The following is a 17170-nucleotide window of genomic DNA, read 5'->3' on the forward strand; positions in this document are numbered from 1 at the left end:
AAGATTCTATTCATGAGGAGTGGACTAAGAGCATACAAAAAGTTACTGAGTATCACCTTATGCACAGTGATTTCTTAAACCATGGGTATTCAGTTGGATGTTATGATCACATCTGAATACTGCAAAGCAGCAGAGAAAATAGAGAAGAAGGAACCCAGAGGAGGGAGGACATTAGAATTAGAAACCAGAGCTTAGGTATCCTGTGCAGATAGAAGGTAGCTTTGTGAAACTGCAAGCCAGCTAGTGAATGTTCATTAATAGCAATAACAAAATAAATTGTTAACTGATAACAGTAATGAAGCCTACTAACTTCAAGAAAAAGGAGAACTACAGAGTGTAAGTCCTGTATTCCTCTAGAATTGTATTAAAAAATATCTTTCAGGGAGAGCAGAGTACATTAAATATTAATTTCCAGTTTTTCAAGAATTTGGTAAGATTTCATATGTGCTTAGTTCAGCAGTGGTTTCTTGTGGCTACAGAAAGCTTGAACTTTCTAACTCAGAAAAGAATGCTGTATGGACTGGTTAGAAGCACCCTTCTGACATGTTTCTGAGAGGGGAAGGAGTTGTCTTTTTGTGCTGGGAGAAGAGAACAGAACAGAACATATTAGTATAATGCTTTTAAAGCATCCATCTAATTTTTTATGCTTATTAAATGCATTCACATTTTTATGTATTTTATGTATTTGGGAGTATTTGCTGCCCATATTTAAGAAAGCTACACCTTCTTATAGTCTTCTGGATCTGATAGCATTTTATCATGGGTAGACTTCTCAGATCCTCAGAACTCCTCCCATGGGTTTAGCCTTTCTGTCAATCTCATTTTTTTTTAATCTTTCCTAATTCACTCCCCTGATGATGTGTCATTCTCACACAGTAACAGCCTTAGCACCTCTGCTTTATTCCCAGTCTGCTGTCAGCACTCCCGTCGTACATTCCAGCTGAGAAACAAAAGGGAGAGGCATAAATCTCTATCATCAGCTGTTTGTAAAATATAAATGTTTGACAGAAGTGAGGCATATCAGCTGAGTATGGTACAGCTGTGGAGGGAAATCACAGTTCTGTACTTGTTCAGACCAAGTGGTCATTACTTTAAGTATCAACTTTAAGGAGAGGCATTCCCTAGCTTGAATCAGGGCATGCTGCAATTTGTGAGAAGCAGAGGTCTGTGTGCCCCAAAATAAGAGACTGTGTATGGGCAACTGCCACTAGGTCAGCTGAAGCACTGGAGGTAGAGGGAGTAGGACATGGCTCTCTGCAGGAAAAGCTCCAGCACAGAAATTTGCTCTCCAGGTGACACACGGATTGAGGGCTACTGCAGGAACAGCAGCCCTGGCTTGAGAAAGTGGAATGAACTGCAACAGAAAATGTTTAAGGATAAGGGCCTAGGGCTTCCAAATATTGATTTTTATACGTAGATCATCAGGTAGGGAAATCCAGCTCACTGTAGTCCACAGCAATCTAAAGTTACAGTGTCAGCAGAGTGGAGACACTAACTCACAAACTAGCTGGCTGCCTACATATATTGCATAAAACTGAACCACCAGCATACTTTGCACAGTGTAACAAAAGTATTTTTTGCAATCCTTACCTTTTGATGCAACTTTATCTCTTTTATGGAAACTTTTTTGTAAATGTCATGTAGTTCAACTTGTGTTGATCAGTTGGTGCAGACTCATTGGAGCTCTGAACCAGTAAAACTACTGATTTACAAGTACATGTAATCAAACCTCAGAGTAAGTGTGACTTGGCAGCCTGAGCTGAGTTCTGAGTGGCCCTTGGCTGGTAAATAGCAGAGAAATGAACTGTCACTAGCTGCTTACCATGTCATATTGTTTTGTGTTTTGAACATGATTATTACAAATGCTCTGTCATTCCCACTTTTATCAAAGAAGCAAGCCTATAAATGCTTGGGCAGGGCTGAAACTTTTCCAAATGCTTTTTATCTTTGACTGACTTTGTGTTTTGAGTCTGCATGTGCTGTGGGGAAATGCATACGCAGAGTGGTTGGGCAGATTTGCAGATCCACAGACAGGTCAGGCCACTGTGAAATCACAGCCATGAAGGAGTCACCTCCAAAAGAAGGAAAGGGTATGCAGCACATCCTGTGCATCAAAATGGCAGTGAATTTTTTGAATTAATGACAGGACACACAGTTACATCCAGAACACATTATGTCTAGTCAGGATGTGGCTTGCTGAGGTCCAGAGACTATTTTTAATAAATGTGTCTATGCTTTAGCTGGTGATAATTAGAAATCAATGCCAAATAGACACAAATACATTGCTTTATAACTCATCATGATATTAGTGGTTTCCCCCTTTACCTTTCCCCATACACATTTTACTTGGCATTATATCTGCATCAGAGAAGAAAGGTTAAACGAGATCCTACTCTAAGTTCGCTAAGGTAAAGTTGGACAGTCACTGGCATATACAGTGCCAAGAGCAGCAGCAGGGCACTGGCAGATGTGCCTCTATGCTTTCTTGTGAAATGTTTATGTCAGTAGATAGCCAGACAACTACAAGCAGGCAGCTTTATAGTTCCACAACTACATGGAAGCTGCCAGCAATTCAACAGGAGTATTTCCATGAACAAAAGGTAATGAAAGAAAGAAATGGCCACCAGCTTTTAGTACTGCAACTCAAAACAACAGATTAGTACAGGGAGGAAACAAAAAATAATCAGCACAGAAAAAGAAAAATCTACTTTTTGCTTTTCTTCTGCTAGATGTTCATATAAAGAATATTACTAGAATGTTCCAGATGAGAAGATCATGGTGAAGAACAAAAGAATTTTTCAAGAAGTATCTGAATATGGATCCCCAAAATTGTCCTTTTTATATGTTCAGACTTGGAAGCATTCCTGTAAGCCTGGTGAGGCCTAGGCATGCTTACAACCAACTTTATTTTTTCCTAAAGCTACCTAATCTCTTTAATAGAAAGTGCAGGCTGAGATCACTATGTACAAGACATTAAATCCTGTTAAATTGCACAAGCCACGGGCATTTGCAGACATTTTGATATGCTGAAGTGCTTATTATTCAAAACTCATTTATGCTATTTAATTTTTGTTAGTACATGTTAGCATTTCCTTTTCTTTACGTGAAGCAAGCACAGGAAAGCACTTACCATCTCACAGGACTAGCAAATGATCCCATGGTGTGTCGTTAGGATGTGTCAGAACTGAGATTCTGTTGTATGACATTTTGATGACTATCACTGTATTCGGATCGTTGGAGATCTTGGTTTTCTTTTATGAGTCACAGCAGTGGTCAGCTGTTGAAAGCCTCTGTTTCCAGTGGTCACCTTTGCCTTGCCCTTTATGGGATCCTGAGGTTTTAAAGTAAACAATTCATTCTCTTTCTGATAAGACATATTAAAATATTGATCTGGGGGTGGGAGATGGCCCTCACTGCACAGAGCCAGAGTCACCTTCAGTCAAACAGATTGAAGAACAGGGGAAAAAAATCCTTGACAGCTCCATTTTCTCTCCCTTCAGAGATGACATATGTGGGTAGGGAAAAATACATATTTTTTTTCAGCTGCCTATTCTGCTTAACCCCAAGATGAAGTGTTTACTAGGTCTTCATATTAATTGCTTACTTGTAGCAAGAGTGAATTTATCAGTTCTTTAGATCACAGCTCTAATCTTAACATTCACTGCTGGACCTTACCAATCTATTTATTTATTTTGATTTACTGCCTTTTTGTGCAGGAATTTTCATAACTCTGCAAGAGTCCATTACATTTTTAATTAGCTTCATTTTCCAACTCACCTATGAGATTGGGGAAAAGTCTCACTTCAGTTAAGCCTATCTGAACACTAATGGCAAAAATGCTGTCTAATCACAGTGTAGTTCCAGTCTCAGATACACTAATAACATAATAATGGCAGCAGACATGAATAAAAGAGAAAGGTGCGTAACTGTGCTTTTTGTGCAATAAAGGAGCTATATTTAGAGCAGTCATATCACTGCATTTATAGTTCAATAATAGGTTTTTTTTAGCCTTATGAAAACCTGCAGAATCATTATTAGGGATATAATGACACATTTTTTCTAAACATAGTTGTAAAAGCAATGTCACTGTGCCATTTCCAGTTTTGTTAAAGATTTTAATTAACACAAAGCACAAATGATTAATGCTAACAGGTGACATTTAGTAGGGAAGTGGAGAATGAAATGAGACAGGAAAAGAAAAAAGCACATGCCTGAGTATTGGCTTTAATACTCTGTGCTATATGATAGAGTATTGAAGAAAGTTACTGAAATTAAGAATTTTATAAGAACACAATCCTAGTCACTTACTTGTAGGTTAAAAGCACCTGTAATCTGTGCTGCTTAACTTCAGGTGTTCTATGAGAAAGGAAAACCATGGCTACCTGCCAAGCTCAGCTGGCTGTGCAGCTACTTGCATGCACTGATATCGTCTCATTTTTTATCCTTAAAAAGACATGAACTTGAAGTCCCTGTGATTAGAGCTTTTTGATGGTGCTCTCAGCCTTTGTTACCTTCTGCCTTTGGCCTGTTCAGGAAACGTGGTGATGCAGGGACTGCTTTTCATTTGGTGCTGATAGTGCTTGTTTTCAGTGAGAAGTGTCTCAGCTGGGACATGTACGTGCACACAGCATAAAGAAGATGGAATTAATAGTAGAAGCAGCAGCATTAGTAGCAGGTCATAGTCTGCTTATAGTACTAGAACAAGTCTAGGGAAAAAACTTACTGAAAAATTACCTGTACAATTATACCAGAGTTCTGGGTGCAAACAACACATGCTGTTCTGAAAATATGGAGATACATCTACAGCAGGTATCTAGCAATAAACTTATTAATAAAAAGAGGACAAAACATCTCAAAAATAAAAAAGAGTCATCCTGTTCTTCAAAAATAACGGAGAAAAACTAAAATGCGCTATGTTTCTGTGCACAAAAGAAACACCACTTACTCAGTGTTTTGGGGGATATGTTTCTGAATAAAAGCTCTTCTTCAAAATGGCAATCTGCAGTTGTAAATGAAATACACGTGAAGTCACAGGTGAGAGTCTGAAACAGCATTGCAACATTCATTACTGTTGCAGACTGGTTTTGGTCCAATTCTGTGAAATCAAATGCCAAATTATTTGGAAATTCTGGAAAAAGAAAAAAAAAAGAACTAGTTTGTTTAAATGTCAGTACAGGTGACACAAGGACAAATAATGCAATACACACTGCACATTCATCCAAGAGCCAAATTCTTCTCTTGAAAAAACGTACGTATGACCCCAAGCAAAATTACCTAACTTTGAAGTTCAACCTAACTTTGAAGTTGGCACTGCTCAGAGCAGAGAAGTGCTCCCTGTGACCTCCAAAGGTCCTTTCCAACCTAAAGAATTCTGTGATTGTCTGACTCCATTTTATGTGCACTGCTCCTGTTAACTAAGGTGTCACTGTACAAACACTGAAATTTGGCCCATGGAAGAGTTCTTTCCTATCATTTTTCTTATATGTAACATGGAGGATATAAAGTGTGAAATAGAAATCTGAGGAATGAGGCATTTTCTATGTGGAAAGAATGAAAGAACAACTGCAAAATTGTGGGAATGATAACTTACCACAGAAGTAAAAACAGGACTTTCCATTCTGGGAAGTTTTTCACAATGGGATGAAGGAGACGGGCAACTGTACCGTCAGTTGAGATTCTGGTCTGAAAAATGTGATTCTGTAAAATGTAGAGATTTAAAGGGAAATTACTGAGGCACCAGTCCAAGGAGACTCCCATCCTGCAGTCCTGTGAAACAGATATTTAAACATTTTCTTTTACTTTGTTTACCTAGATTACCAGCCTCAGAACTTAACTGTTGTACTAATGGCCATTCACATATGAGAATTTGAGCCATACCTTTATGGCTTTAATCAGCCTCTATCTTTAATGAGCATACAGTGAATGCTTTTAGAATTAAACTGATCTGGGGTTGGCTGTTTTATCTATAGAAAATTTTACAATCCCCCAGCTGTGGGCTTTCAGACTAATCTTGGTCAAAGTTTTAGGCCACATTTTATGGAAAAAACTGACACGTATCTAATGATGTATATGAATTTGTCCCTTTGCTATGACATAGTAATTTCTGTAAAGCTATGCTGATTTTTGTCAGTTTAGGGTATGACCAGTACATTTGTCAGAGGAAATTGCTACAGGAATTACTGGGCTAGAAGTGGGCAAAATTACTATTTGTTTATCTTTTTATTACAAATTCCTACAATATTCCAGAGGCAACAACCTTCACGAATATTAAAGGAAGCACATTTTCCTGGCACTAATACTACAATATAATAGGCAAAGGTAAGGTGTATATAGCACTAGGACAACTTAGATCACAGCAGTGAAAATTTTGTGACCCTCGTTAGTCAACGGCTAGGGGTTAAAGATTACCTATGCTGGTCATTCTGACTACTAGATAGGGAAAGATTAACTTAAAGCATTATGAAGTAGAGCAAAGGTATTTAACCTGGAAAACATGATCTCTCCTGATTACTTCTGGGGCTCAGTAAACGAAATTGATTTGAGTTTCCCAATCATCAAACTCATTACATCAGTTCTAGATCATCCTGGCATTCCTCACGACAGTTCACCATCTGACAGATCAGACACAAAGAATTCAGGTTGAGGATTATCTTCAGGTTAAATAAAATGGTACAAAGTCCAACTAACGATGTGCCATCCATGAAATTTGTGTGTTCCCCCAGCAAAACAGCTGTGGATAGAATTTAAGTAATTTGTTGTAAGCAGATGGATAACACAGAAAACCTGTGTTCACTTACCTAAACCTAGGGGCAACTCCTCACCCACCAAGAAGACTACTCCCTCAGAAAACATTGTTACTTTCTCCTTAGCTTTAAGTCTTTTGCTGAGGTCAGCGATACTGCTTCCACTAGTCTGAGAAATTAATTACCAATCAATTAATTACCAATCAGACAATCAGATATTATCAAAGACACAGAACTTCATTTTTCCTGCCAACCACTTCTGCAACCTATGCATTTCAGGCAAAGCATTAGCCCTATAAATCATCAATCACAGCAGATCAAATTATTTAGTAATGGATGTTTACAAAGAATGTGAGATAAGTTTTTTGTAACCTCCCTTCCTTCCTAGATGCTCCCAGGAGGTCTGTAGACCTCCTCCTCTACATACAGCCAGCTGTAAGCACTGAGTGGTAATGGCTCTACAATTGCTATGCCCCTACATTGTACAAACTGTTACTCTGAATTTGGGTCAGTGAGTATCAGTTCCCTATGCTGCTGTATGATTTATTTTGGTCTGCCAGTCATTAAACATATAAAACTTAGTAGAACAAGTGGCTCTGTGATCAGAGAGATTTGTACCAACTCTTGCCGCAATTTCAACTCTTCCCGTACTGTGGTAGATACTGACATGTTACACACATGGGGTGCAGAAAGTGTGATCTTTGAACAGTAGGCATGGGCTAATCATTTCAAGACTAGAGCTCTAAATCATTTTGGAGTCTGAATCCCAGTAGTGTTATTACCTTCAGAATTTGCCGCAATAAGTCAAATCTTTGCTCAGTAGTGGCCAATGCCACCTACCTCAGAAAAGAGAAGAAAACAAAACAAAACAAGTTAGCACTTGTTCCACAGAGGAAAAGGCCTTAACATCTTACTAACTTTTGCTCATGTGTGTTCAGTGTCATTGTATCTGTGTGATACTTTTACACCCAGCAGAGAAATGATTCAGAATTTTACCTGCAGGCTTTACCCCCCACTCTCACGCCTGAGAGGGAAAATAGCATGGGTGGGACCCTCGGAGGCAGCAGAACCTTCCGGAAGGCGCCCTCCCGGCACAGGGCCTGCGGCCGGAGGGAGGACAGCGGCTGCGGTCTGCAGGGAGGAGATGCACGTTTTCTCCCTATGTTTTCTGCTCCCTTCGGAGCCATCTCACTGCAGCTGTCTTTGGCCTGCTGGGACCTGCTTGCAGAGGACATGGTGAGTGTCGGTGGCCTGCGAGGCAGAGGTCTGCAGCCTGGTGGGGCTGTGGCTTGCCGGCCCAGCCAGCTGAACCCAGAATGTCCCTTTCTGGAAGGAAAGGTCTGACCACCCATGGGAGGGAAAAGCATCCCACAGGTGAATTCAGCTATGGTTGTCTGCACCAGAGCAGATAATGAAAATGTTGTAGAGAGTAGGAGTAGGCTGGAAAGGGTGCCTGGCACCTTTTGCTTGCTATAATCGGTTCTAATTAATCATTGCTTTAACTTTTCTGTGAGTGGTGAAGTTAATTCTGGATATGAGTAGTCACAATGTGCTTTGCCTCTGTCTCCCACTGTACTTCAGGTGAAGCATTTCAGCTAGTACAGCTCAGCATAGGCTTTGGCATGCTTTTTATTATTTTTGTCTTTTGATAAAAATTGTAGACTCAGAAATTGGTTGAAAAATCATGACACTGTTTTCATAATTCTGTGTTGAAAATTTAATCCATCCTTCTGCTACCAATTTGAACTTGTTCTGGACAAATTGTGACTGGAAAAAGAACTCCCTAGAATTGACCTATATACCAGGAGTGCATTGAGCCAAGAAGTAGCCAAGTTAAGGGTACTTAAATGGAGCTTAGCAGGGCTTTTTCCGCTCTTCGTTATTCCTCTACATCTGTTATAAGAAGCAAAAATAATGTGGCTGTAATATCAGTGTTTTGGAGACAAAAAGCGGGGACAAAATCAAAAAATGTTAGTTGTTATCTCATATGACATTGCAGACATTTCACTTGCTAAATGTAATCTTTACATAGATCTCATGTTTAGTCTTCTCAGGTAGTAGTGTTCCTTAGTTGACTAACTCACTGTCCTAAGCAGCATGAAGTTGAATTTCTTGTGGCTGTTCTAGTCCTGGATGCTATAGCTCTGCTGAACTGAGATACTTGTCACAAAACCTTGATTTCAAGGCCACAGAAAAAGAATCTGCTGTTTCTTTTTCTAGTCTGTCTGAGTAGTCATGTTTCTGTCAACAAAGAGTGTGTGTAGGGGAAGGGTATAGGCATCTTGAGCACAGCTGTCCCTATTTGCTCAGATTAATGCAGGTGGCTAGAGTCAGGCATCATAATTTCTCTTTATGTGTTGAAAGACATTTCTACAGGGAAAAGAGAACAAGGACTAAAGCAGGGAGAAAAAGCAGCTGCTTCTGTGAAAAGAGATCTTTCTCTCTTTCAAACAGAAAATATTGATATTATTGGTAATTGGAGAATGCTATGGAAGGGATATTGTTTCAGGAAGCAGAAGCTGGTTTTCAGTTTGAAGCCTGAATGGCGTCCTTTAACTTGGCCAGTGAGATCTATGCAGTTTGCGTGTTGCGGATAACTTTGCACACAGAAACAACAGGTGAGTAAAACATGGATCTTGAGCTCAAATTAAAATGAAGTGTTAGCAATTCTGGGCAACTTTGAGAACTGCAACATCAATTAACAAAAACATTGGAAGAGGAATTGTTAATGTTCTGGCTGCAGAAGCAGGGTTTAGGAGTTATACTATTGTTGAGACAAAGAGAAGATGAGTAAGTCTTCAGTAAAAGCGGGTGCGATGGTGGCTCGGGAACCTTTCTAGAGACTTCTGAATCCTTGGATTCAAAGCGGATAGGTCTTCAGAACAGTCTCTGTTAAATTGTAGAAGCTTACCTATGCACTGGGTATTAAATTTACTGGATAGTAATGGCACTAGAATTATTGCAACTGCTCATCTGGACTGGCTTGGCTGGAGTAAGTTTCCAATTGACAATTAATGACAATTAAAGCAGGAAAGATTTGTTCTAGATTTCTAATCTTTGGGTGTAATGTGGTCACTCTGAGGTGTTAATATTCAGCAATTAAAACTGCAGGAGTTATTGTTCCCTTGGCATATATCAGATTTTACCTTTTTTTTTTTTTTTTTTTTAATAGAATGCATATCTGTAGGTGGTAGAAAATCAGCTGGATTTGAAGTAAATCACCAGTAAACTTATGTCTACCCCCCCTCCCCCAGTCTCTATGCCTGGGAATTGACTTAAAATTTCTGAGGGTGGAAAAATAAGGAGGTTTGTGGTTAACAGAATGAGAGGTGATCTTATGTTCAGATGGCCTGGGTAGGTATGATAACCTGGGTCTATGCCACATACGCAGTTTCTGTGTTGTGTATTGGAGGAAGGTTTTCTGGGCAAGACTGTTCAGGACAGAGTAACACAAACTTTTTCATATCGGCTCCTGGAAATCTCTGCATTTGCAGTCTACTAACTGAGCAGTGCGACACAGAGTTCCCAAAAACACTTGTCTGAGGTGTAATTCCAAAATCAATGTTGATCAATGAGGGTCAGGTGTTCATGTCCCAGCAATGTGTTGGGTAAAGTGCTTGAATTCCAAAAGTGAAGCTACATCATTTCCAAAGACATATGAATGAAATGCTGGAAAACTTACTTAGGGGAAACTGCTCTGTCCCGGGTTTAACAAGGGCAGATTCCACCGGTATCAGGCTCCCAAGAAATGACGACTCTTTCCTACCCCATAGACCATGCTTAACTAATGTTCACCTCAGGGGCTTGTTACCCTGCAACAGATGATAGCACACGTAAATGCTTTTTAGTATCTTACAGAAATCTGGTGTAGCGTACCATAACTTTGGAGTCTAAGAAACAACCTTTTTAAAAGTTGTTTTTAAATATTGAATGTTAACAGGCATGCTTTTGATGGTGTTTGAGAACATCCTATCCTGTACCTTGCCGGGAAATGTTTGCCATGAAAAAGGAAACATACAGTATTGCGGTCCTTCCTCGTGTATATTCATATACTCTGTTGGCCTGTGTGCAAATGTAGGCTTGTTTTTGAAAGGAAGAACTCAGTGTAAAATGAGAAGAGTTTCTCACTGCCTCCTCAGTACTTGGGGGGTGGGGGTAAATGGCTGAGTGTATGACCTCTTAAAGACACCTGGCAGTTTTGATGTTAGTAGGACTTAAGTGCAAATAATGGGAATTGGCTGCCTCTAATCACATAGCAATTCAGATGACCAGAACTTTAAATTTATTGCAGTGGCCACAGTAGTTTCGCAGGTTATAGATCATTGTGCTCAGAATGCATTTAAAAGGCAAATGAATTTGAAACATCTTCCTTTTTTCTGTGCTTCTCTCCTTACTATCTCATTGCTTTGGTACTAGTGTTAGAAAAGGAAATGAATTTGACCAGCAAACTAAAACCCCAATGTGGGGGAGTGGGGAGGAAAATTTCCAAGTTCAGTTTGCAACAGATGGCTACTTGAAATATTTATATCTTGAAACAAAAATATTTTTATTTGGAAATGCAACTGAGATGTTTCAGTAATTTTTTTTGAAACAGGATTAGCCTGTAATAGTGCATATAGGGACTATACTTCATAGCCCCCATAATGCAATATGACATTCCCCTTTTGGAGAATCACTGATAACTTGTTGTTTCTCAGAAAAAAAAAAACCACACATATCTAAGCTACGATTTTTTTTAAGTCATGCAAACTTATTGAAATATATGTTTAGTCTCAGAGGAGTTGTCTGGAGCTGAAGAATTTTGAATTTTCTGGCCTTTATTTTTAAAAGCTTGAAGTTTCTACTGGCAATAAAATAAAACATCACTTTCCACGTTTGTTGTTTTTCTGTTGTATTGGAAATCAATTCAACATGTTAAATTGCTGTTTCGGTAATATAAGTAGATTAAACTCTTTTCCTATGTAGAAGATAGGCTTGAGTTTATATAAAGACCAAGTAAAAATTAGTTATTTTCTTGCTGAAGTGAAGGGTCTTAAACTATGCAATTTGTAGTCATTTCAACACTTTCCTTTCTTGGCTTATTCAGGGATTCAGAAATTATATATATTTTATGTATATACATATATATATATATATATATAGTATATATGTACTATTTTTTTAACCTGTAAGCAGAATATATTCTTAACTTTTTATTTGCAGGATAAATTCTGTATGAAATGAAATTGCAACTCACCTGCTGTTCCTAGAATACTCTTCAAAACCTGTTTTTCTTCTGAGGAAATTTATTATGGCTGGAAGAAAACAAAACAAAACAAAAAAACCCACCACATATACAAAGCTTAGTCTTTATCCCCAGTGGAGAGTGGGTTATTTTCTCCTGACTTTAGCTGATGTTTTTTCCAGCTTACTTTCAAACAATATCCTACTGCAGCTATCTGTGAAACTGCGTGCTGAGTATGGCAGTGTACAAAGGTGGCATTTGTATCCACTCTGCCAAAACAACAGGCTCTATGTGCTGCTCTGGGGTCAGAATAGACCCTTTCTGTGGAGTTTGTTAAAGATTACTCAGTCTGAAATGTATCAAGAGCAAGTCTTCTCTTTGATTTGATTGTTACTGTGGGTATTATTTCTCCAGGACTTGTCAGCTCTGGTCTGCTGTTTACGCTTGTGATAGGACTTAATTTTTCATGGTGGCATTTGGCAATGTCTGTTTGCTAGAAAAAATATTGCAGCTTCAACACCTGCGAGTAGTTTCAGTCGCTAGGAGTGTGCTCTCCTGTTACAGCTGTTAGGCTGCTCAGTTTTGTGAGCACAGTGCCGTTCTTGGAGTGAAAGAGCTTGTAACTGCAGTGCTCCGACTCTCTCGGCAGACTGACGGCATGCTAAATTGAGGTATGCTTTCATAAGACACGGTCACTGATGCAGGGAGAAACATGTATTTTAATGTCGTGAAATATGGCTTCTGGTGGGGAAAATGTGCATGCGTTTCCAGTGTCACTGGTGAATTAAGCTACGATATTCTCATTGATAGCTTGTTTGAGCCATTTCACATACATGAACTTGAGAACGTTAAATATTAATCATTCTTATCAGCCATCTGTAAGCAGTAAGTCAGAGCCTGTTTTAACTTCAGGTAAATGAACAAACGAACTGGGGCGAATCGTGAAACTAAGTGATATACGTAGCAAGATTCAGTTTGTTTCACAACTCCTAAATGCTGGTGGAACATAAAGTTCCATTTTAATTTAGGATTGGTGAGTAACTCAGCCAGACACAAGTAAAAGGTGTGTGCGCAAGCTACGTTGGTTGTGTATTATAATATATATTAAGTGAAAGTAAGGGAAAAAATGGGATGGATTGTGTGTTAATGTGATCTCGAGAATACAAGCTGTGTCCAGAACTGCACTGAAAAATCCGAGCAGGATTAGTTATCTGTCTTCTAACTGTGTCTGGTTTCTTCCTAAAGAAGCAATGAGAAAATAGCCTTGCCCTATCAGCTTATAAGACTACTGAACAGTAGCTGCAACAGTAAGATCCTAAGATCTTGGTTTAATTCAGGTAGCGAGGGATGACAGGAGGTCTCTGGTAACCTCCTGCTCAAAGCAGGGTTAGCTGTAGGGTCAGGGCTTTGTCCAGTTGGGTCTTGAAATCCTCCCCAGGTAGACACTGCACAACTCAGCTTGACCAGATGCGATCTGGTGGATCAGCTGTGCAAGTACCAGGTACTGAGCAAGGTAACAGCAGCTGAAACAGCTGCTCTTTGGCCTGAAGCTTCCCATGGGAAATCTGTAACGCAGCTGCCTGTTTTTGGACCTACACACAGAATATAAGTTTTTTCTTTCAAATGTTTTTATGCCAAAACATTTCAGAGGTGCTGCGTTGTTGGAACAGCAACCTACTGAAATCAGGGGAGCTTCCTACGGAGTGGGGCAGGTGCAGAGAGCTCTCTTCTGGAAGTCTGCAGGAAGTCACGGCTGGCGGCTGAAGGGGCTGGGTGAGCAGCACGTGCATGTGCTCTTCCACAGGCTTATCGCTTTGGGGCCGGTAGCACTGGCCGATGTGTTCTCACTTGGAGGGTGGTGAGGCACTGGAACAGGCTGCCCAGGGAGGTTTGGATGCCCCATTCCTGGAGGCATTCAAGGCCGGGCTGGATGGGGCTCTGGGCAGCCTGCTCTAGTGGTTGGCAACCCTGCCCAGAGCAGGGGGGTTGAAACTAGGTGATCTTTAAGGTCCTTTTCAACCCAGGACATGCTATGATTCTGCTGCTTGCTGATTGAATGGAAGCAGAACATCTGAAGTGCTGCATGGAACAGTGAAAATGAGAGTTTCTTCCATATGGATTTTATAGTTCCAGTAAAAGGCAAACAAGAACTTGATGAGGGAGCACAAGGAAACAGTGGGAGTTTCATTCTTTAAATATGCTAGTAGCTAATCTGCCATAGCATGTTGTGGGGTTTTAGTGTTTTTTGTTTTTGTTTTTCTTTTTTCTTTCTGTGTGTGTGTGGTTGTTGGTGGTGGCTTTTTTGTTTGCTTGTTTTGGGGGCGGTTCACGCTGCTGGATCGGGGACTTGTGTGGGGAGCTGCAGGCGGTCGACATGGCCTCGGTTGTGACAGGCACCGGTGAATGTTCGGGGGAAAGCCCTGGGGTAGCGCTTCTGGTAGAGTTCTTGCTGGCTGCCGTGGGGCCAGAATTTCAACCACTGCATAGAATCACAGGTTTGGGCTGGAAGGGACCTTAAAGAAGAAAAGGGCAGGGATGCTTCCCACCAGACCAGGTAGCTCGAAGCCTGTCTGAACTGTTCCAGGGATGGGACATCTGTTCTGCCACAATTTTCTGCCACAACAGACAGTTATTGTATGGTTTAAAGGATTTTACTGAGAAGCGTGAAGGTGAGAGCCTCTCTGTTAGAAGGAGCATGTGGTTACAGTATCTATTGGTGTCCACAGGTTCATGGGAACTGCCTGAAGCACCTCAATCCCACACAGAGAGATTTTTTCAAATACAGTTTTTCCTGAAGCACATCATTTGGCAAAATACTCAAGTGGAAATTTGAAACCTAAACAAGTTTCTATTTCATTTCTAACTGCATTTTTATTTAATTCTTGAAAGCTGACGTGAACGTTGTGATTTGAATTAAAATGAAAAATGTTTCTTTTCAAGTGTTATTTAGAAGTACTATACTTCTCTTTTTATTTCATTGGCATGAAGGTGTGTTTTTAAGTCCAGCTTTCGGATATGGTTGTGAACATGAGGGTAACAGAGAATATTGAGCACAGACCAGTGAAAGGTACTATGTATTGTTTGAGTTCTCTAGTCCAGCACCTATTGATAGAACGCTAATTGGAAAGGATGAGTATTGGATTATGTCCTTAGTTTTTAATGAAAATTGGTATTTCTGTTTATTTCAGCTATTTTTAAGAACAAAATTTTCCATGTGTTTCATGCATAACCTTTATAACAAGTTCATTTGGTCTATTAAAACCAGTGATGTGACAATTCGGATTTCAAGACTTGAGGGTGGGCGTTGGTTTATTTATTTTTTATTTATAATTTTGCTAGCTATAGCTCCGGAGAAATTATCACTTGGGTGATGGTGCCCTAACTCAGGTTAGAGCAAAAGATTATCAGAGAAACATAGATTTGCTGATTCTTTCTTTCACAACCTAATAACCTGATTCTTCTCTTTTGTTACATAAACACCATTGTATGCTTTATGAATGCTCAGACTACTTGGAGATAAAATATTGTCTCATCTTTCACTTGATCTACTTCAAATCTATGAGTCTTGGAGCCTGACTTGCTGATTATTGAGCTAAACTTTTTTTTTTTGTTGTTGGTGGTGTTTATTAATAGCTTTTGGGAACACAAAAGAGACGTAAGCTGCACTGAAATGGTTTCTGAGCAATATACTTATAGGCAAGAGTGTTTCTTTAGCCATAACAGCTGCTTAGTACTTGCTGTCCCCACCTCAGTTGCTGTAATAAGCTGAAATCTCGAAATGGGATGATACACGTGGAACTCAAGGTAGCTCCGTGTCTGCTTGAACTTCTGCTGAGAGATTGCCCTTGTCCAGGTATGTTAAGTGTGTAAGATACACCAGCATATTAAGAATCCATTTTCTGGGTATTGTATTCTTGCACATGCCAAGTAGCACCTGATTTCATGATTATCCCAACAAAGCTGGTGGGGTTCCTGAGGATCTTTTTGTGGAAAAGTCAGAGCTGTGATTTTGGATTTCATTGATCGTGCTGATTACTTACTTGTTTCTAGTCAATCTAAAACCGTAACAGCGGGGGGGAAGGCGATCTACTTTGCTTCTAGGAACGAGCGTACCTAGTCTGAGATGTCTGACAGTATAATAAATTGCAGAAGTTTGGCGGTGAGGGATAAAGTGATGCTGGGAAGGAGTTGGAATGCTTTCTGCTCTTGTAAAGAAAAAAACCATGCACCTCAAATCTAAAGGATGCCCTGGCATATAGGGAAGGGAAACTTGCTTGATACTTTTTTTTTTTTTTGATTTGCAATCAAAAGTTTTTTTGATTTTAACAAACTTTTCGAAAACTGAGGCTGACATGAGACGAAGGGGAAAGTCTTCATATAACAAAATGTCAACCTATCGGAGAGGAAGCAAAATGGGGAGTGGAGACAGTTGTCGTCAGTTCAGTCTCTGGAGTTCCTCAAAGGTACACAGGAAGCTTTCAGTAGGTTCTAGGATATCATTGCAGGATGCAACAGGATTTTACTGATTCCCCGGTTTGAGGTTCTTGGGTGTTTTTAGCCCCACCAACAGAGATCAGTAACTAGGACAAACAAGCTACTCAGCGGATGACCAGGTGGGCTGACTGACTGGTCATTGGACTCCTGTCCTTCACTGTATGGACAGATCGGCTCAAACAAAGATATTTAAACAGATGCCTATGGCACAGATAAGAGGTGGTAAGGATATATGTGTGTGTATATGCACTGGCCTTAGAAGAAAAAAAAAAAGACTTTTTTTTCTTACTGACCATCTGACACGAAAACATGACGACAGTTACTTTAGCAGAATAATTTGAAGTTTCTGTGACAGCCAAATGAGTCTTAGTCTTCTCTGTTAAATGTCACTCATGCTGATGTTGTTGCTAGATATTGTTTGTCACTCATGCTGATGTTGCTAGATACTGTTAAGATTTAAAGTGCTGGATTTTCTAAGGATTTTCTGGGTTTTCTAAGGTAACTCTCATTTGTGCTTGCAGTAGGCATAAAGACCTGACTTGCTCTGAATACTGTATTTGCTTTCCTTCTAAGTGCAGCTTGATGTGAACTGCTGCTTATTCTAGCAATCCTGCTAGTTCTTTTTTTTTTTTTTTTTTTTTTTTTAAAGCTCCTTATATAGCCTCATTTCTTTTTCTGGGGGACAGATGTGTGGATCTGTACCAGAAAC

At 39.8% G+C, this 17170-nt stretch overlaps 1 protein-coding gene across 4 annotated transcripts in view; it reads left to right on the forward strand.

Annotated features, from left to right (window-relative positions):
• The window catches only part of ALPK2 (alpha kinase 2), an 84275-nt gene that overhangs the window by 54137 nt on the left and 12968 nt on the right, over window positions 1-17170 (forward strand). For 2 of the 4 annotated variants that reach the window (XR_005815038.1, XR_005815039.1), the window contains exon 13: window positions 7746-7979. The exons of the other annotated variants lie outside the window; for them this stretch is intronic. The gene's annotated coding sequence lies outside the window, so the exon portion shown is untranslated. The remainder of the gene's footprint in view (window positions 1-7745; window positions 7980-17170) is intronic. 4 annotated transcript variants of the gene reach the window in all.

This window comes from Cygnus olor, chromosome Z (genome assembly GCF_009769625.2).
Source record: "Cygnus olor isolate bCygOlo1 chromosome Z, bCygOlo1.pri.v2, whole genome shotgun sequence".
NCBI lineage: Eukaryota > Metazoa > Chordata > Aves > Anseriformes > Anatidae > Cygnus > Cygnus olor.